Source organism: Leptosomus discolor, unplaced genomic scaffold (genome assembly GCF_034619465.1).
Source record: "Leptosomus discolor isolate bLepDis1 unplaced genomic scaffold, bLepDis1.hap2 HAP2_SCAFFOLD_31, whole genome shotgun sequence".
NCBI classification, from domain to species: domain Eukaryota; kingdom Metazoa; phylum Chordata; class Aves; order Leptosomiformes; family Leptosomidae; genus Leptosomus; species Leptosomus discolor.
In genome coordinates this window covers 488,737-493,823 of record NW_028237959.1, presented here as the reverse complement: position 1 = coordinate 493,823, position 5,087 = coordinate 488,737, and positions in this window count along the sequence as shown.

Genomic DNA, 5,087 nt, shown 5'->3' with positions numbered 1-5,087 from the left:
ACATGTTGGGCTTTACCTCTAGAGTATTTGGCTTTAGATCTAGCAATTGGGCTTTACATCTAGATTTGGGGCTTTAGCTCTAGATGTTGGGCTTTACCTCCAGATTTTGGATTTTAAATCTATATATCTGGCTTTATCTCTAGATGTTGGACTTTATCTCTAGATTTTGGGCTCTAACTCTAGGTATTGGTGTTTACCTCTAGACTTTGGAGTTTAACTCTGGAAGTTGGGCTTTACCTCTACATGTTGGGCTTTACCTCTAGAGTATTTGGCTTTAGGTCTAGCAATTGGGCTTTACATCTAGATTTGGGGCTTTAGCTCTAGATCTTGGGCTTCACCTCCAGATTTTGGGCTCTAACTCTAGGTATTGGTGTTAAACCTCTATATTTTGGACTTTAACTCTGGAAGTTGGGCTTTACCTCGAGATGTTGGGATTTAACTCTAGAATTTGCGTTTGAAATCTATATATTTTGCTTTTCCTCTAGATGTTGGGCTTTACCTCTAGATATCTGGCTTTACCTCTAAATGATGTGCTTAAACTCTTAATATTGGGCTTTACCTCTAGATGTTGGGCTTTAGATTTAGAAGTTGGTCTTTACATCTATATTTTGGGCTTTAGATCTAGAAGTTGGGCTTTACATCTAGATTTTGGGCTTTACGTCTAGATATTGGGCTTCACCTCTAGATTTTGGGGTTTAGATCTATATATCTGGCTTTATCTCTAGATGTTGGGCTTTACCTCTACATTCTGGGCTCTACCTCTAGGTATTGGTATTTACATTTATATGTTTGACTTTAAATCTGGAAGTTGAGCTTTACATCTAGACTTTGGGCTTTACCTCTAGATGTTGGGATTTAACTCTAGAATTTGGGTTTGAAATCTATATATTTTGCTTTTCCTCTACATGTTGGGCTTTAACTCTAGATATCTGGCTTTACCTCTAGATCTTGGGTTTTACCTCTAGATATTGGTCTTTATCTCTAGATTTTGGGTTTTAAATCTATATATTTGGCTTTTCCTCTAGATGTTGGCCTTTACCCCTAGATATCTGGCTTTACCTCTAGATGTTGGGCTTTACCTCTAGATTTTGGGTTTTCCATCTGGATTTTTGGCTTCTCTCTAGAATCTGGGCTTTACCTCCAGATGTTGGGCTTTACCACTAGATGTTGGGTTTTACCTCTAGATGTTGGTCTTTAGGTCTAGCTATTGGACTTTACCTCTAGATGTAGGGTTTTACATCTAGATGTTTTGCTTTACATTTAGATGTTGGTCTTTATCTCTTGATGTTGGGTTATACCTCTATATGTTGTGCTTCACCTCTAGATGTTAGGCTTTACCTCTAGATGTTTGGATTACATCTAGATGTTTTGCTTTACATTTAGATGTTCGGCTTTATCTCTAGATTTTGGGTTTTAAATCTATATATTTGGCTTTTCCTCTAGATGTTGGGCTTTACCGTCAGATATCTGGCTTTACCTCTAGATGTTGGGCTTTACCTCTAGAAGTTGGGCTATAACTCTAGACTTTGGGCTTTACCTCAAGACGTTCGGCTTTAACTCTAGCTGTTGGGCTTTACCTCTAGATTTTGGGCCTTACCTCTAGAATTTGGGGGTTATATCTATATGGTTGGATTTAACTGTAGATGTCAGGCCTTAACACTTGATTTTGGAATTCACCTCTAGATGTTAGGCTTTACATCTAGATTGTGGGCTTTCCCTCTAGATGTTGGGCTTTAACTCTAGATTTTGGGCTTTACTCTAAAGGATGCGCTTTAACTCTAGATATTCGGCTTTACCTCTAGAAGTTGGGTTTTACATCTAGATGTTTGGCTTTAACTGTAGGTGTCGGCCTTTAACACTAGATATTGGAATTCACCTCTAGATCTTAGTCTTTACCTCTACATGTTGGGCTTTACCTCTAGAGTATTTGGCTTTAGATCTAGCAATTGGGCTTTACATCTAGATTTGGGGCTTTAGCTCTAGATGTTGGGCTTTACCTCCAGATTTTGGATTTTAAATCTATATATCTGGCTTTATCTCTAGATGTTGGACTTTATCTCTAGATTTTGGGCTCTAACTCTAGGTATTGGTGTTTACCTCTAGACTTTGGAGTTTAACTCTGGAAGTTGGGCTTTACCTCTACATGTTGGGCTTTACCTCTAGAGTATTTGGCTTTAGGTCTAGCAATTGGGCTTTACATCTAGATTTGGGGCTTTAGCTCTAGATCTTGGGCTTCACCTCCAGATTTTGGGCTCTAACTCTAGGTATTGGTGTTAAACCTCTATATTTTGGACTTTAACTCTGGAAGTTGGGCTTTACCTCGAGATGTTGGGATTTAACTCTAGAATTTGCGTTTGAAATCTATATATTTTGCTTTTCCTCTAGATGTTGGGCTTTACCTCTAGATATCTGGCTTTACCTCTAAATGATGTGCTTAAACTCTTAATATTGGGCTTTACCTCTAGATGTTGGGCTTTAGATTTAGAAGTTGGTCTTTACATCTATATTTTGGGCTTTAGATCTAGAAGTTGGGCTTTACATCTAGATTTTGGGCTTTACGTCTAGATATTGGGCTTCACCTCTAGATTTTGGGGTTTAGATCTATATATCTGGCTTTATCTCTAGATGTTGGGCTTTACCTCTACATTCTGGGCTCTACCTCTAGGTATTGGTATTTACATTTATATGTTTGACTTTAAATCTGGAAGTTGAGCTTTACATCTAGACTTTGGGCTTTACCTCTAGATGTTGGGATTTAACTCTAGAATTTGGGTTTGAAATCTATATATTTTGCTTTTCCTCTACATGTTGGGCTTTACCTCTAGATATATGGCTTTACCTCTAGATGTTGGGTTTTACCTCTAGATAATGGTCTTTATCTCTAGATTTTGGGCGTTATATCTAGAATTTGGGCTTTACATCTAGATTTTGGTCTTTACGTCTTGATATTGGGCTTTACCTCTAGATTTTGGGTTTTAAATCTATATATTTGGTTTTTTCTCTAGACGTTGGGCTTTACCTCTAGATATCTGGATTTACATCTAGATGTTGAGTTTTACCTCTAGGTGTTGGGCTTTACCTCTAGATATCTGGCTTAACCTCTAGATGTAGGGTTTTACATCTAGATGTTTTGCTTTACATTTAGATGTTGGTCTTTATCTCTAGATGTTGGGTTATACCTCTATAGGTTGTGCTTCACCTCTAGATGTTAGGCTTTACCTCTAGATGTTTGGATTACATCTAGATGTTTTGCTTTACATTTAGATGTTCGGCTTTATCTCTAGATTTTGGGTTTTAAATCTATATATTTGGCTTTTCCTCTAGATGTTGGGCTTTACCGTCAGATATCTGACTTTACGTCCAGATGTTGGGCTTTACCTCTAGAAGTTGGGCTTTAACTCTAGACTTTGGGCTTTACCTCTAGATTTTGGGCCTTACCTCTAGAAGCTGGGGGTTATATCTATATGGTTGGATTTAACTGTAGATGTCAGGCCTTAACACTTGATTTTGGAATTCACCTCTAGATGTTAGGCTTTACATCTAGATTCTGGGCTTTCCCTCTAGATGTTGGGCTTTAACTCTAGATTTTGGGCTTTACTCTAAAGGATGCGCTTTAACTCTAGATATTCGGCTTTACCTCTAGAAGTTGGGTTTTACATCTAGATGTTTGGCTTTAACTGTAGGTGTCGGGCTTTAACACTAGATATTGGAATTCACCTCTAGATCTTAGTCTTTACCTCTACATGTTGGGCTTTACCTCTAGAGTATTTGGCTTTAGATCTAGCGATTGGGCTTTAGATCTAGATTTGGGGCTTTAGCTCTAGATGTTGGGCTTTACCTCCAGATATTGGATTTTAAATCTATGTATCTGGCTTTATCTCTAGATGTTGGGCTTTATCTCTAGATTTTGGGCTCTAACTCTAGGTATTGGTGTTTACCTCTAGATTTTGGACTTTAACTCTGGAAGTTGGGCTTTACCTCTAGAAGTTGGGATTTAACTCTAGAATTTGGGTTTGAAATCTATATATTTTGCTTTTCCTCTAGATGTTGGGCTTTACCTCTAGATATCTGGCTTTACCTCTAGATGTTGGGTTTTACCTCTAGATATTGGTCTTTACCTCTAGATTTTGGGTGTTAGATCTAGAATTTGGGCTTTACATCTAGATTTTGGGCTTTAGATCTAGAAGTTGGGCTTTACATCTAGACTTTGGGCTTTAGGTCTAGATATTGGGCTTTCCCTCTAGATTTTGGGTTTTTAATCTATATATTTGGCTTTTCCTCTAGATGTTGGGCTTTACCTCTAGATTTTGGGTTTTAAATCTAGATGTTTGCCTTCACCTCTGTAAGTTGGTCTTTACCTGCAGACATTGGTCTGTAGGACTAGATGATGGGCTTTACCTCTAGAAGTTGGGCTTTACATCTAGATTTTGGGCTTTACCTCTAAAAGATGTGCTTAAACTCTAAATATTGGGCTTTACATCTATATTTTGGGCTTTACGTCTGGATATTGGGCTTCACCTCTAGATTTTGGGGTTTAGATCTATATATCTGGCTTTATCTCTAGATGTTGGGCTTTACCTCTACATTTTGGGCTCTACCTCTAGGTATTGGTATTTATATTTAGATTTTTGACTTTAAATCTGGAAGTTGAGCTTTACATCTAGACTTTGGGATTTACCTCTAGATGTTGGGATTGAACTCTAGAATTTGGTTTTGAAATCTATATATTTTGCTTTTCCTCTAGATGTTGGGCTTTACCTCTAGATATCTGGCTTTACCTCTAGATGTTGGGTTTTACCACTAGATATTGGTCTTTACCTCTAGATTTTGGGTGTTAGATCTAGAATTTGGGCTTTATATCTAGATTTTGGGCTTTAGATCTAGAAGTTGGTCTTTACATCTAGATTTTGGGCTTTACGTCTAGATATTGGGCTTTACCTCTAGATTCTGGGTTTTAAATCTATATATTTGGCTTTTCCTCTAGATGTTGGGCTTTACCTCTGGATTTTGGGTTTTACATCTAGATGTTTGCCTTCACCTCTGTAAGTTGGACTTTACCTGCAGACATTGGGCTGTAGGACTAGATG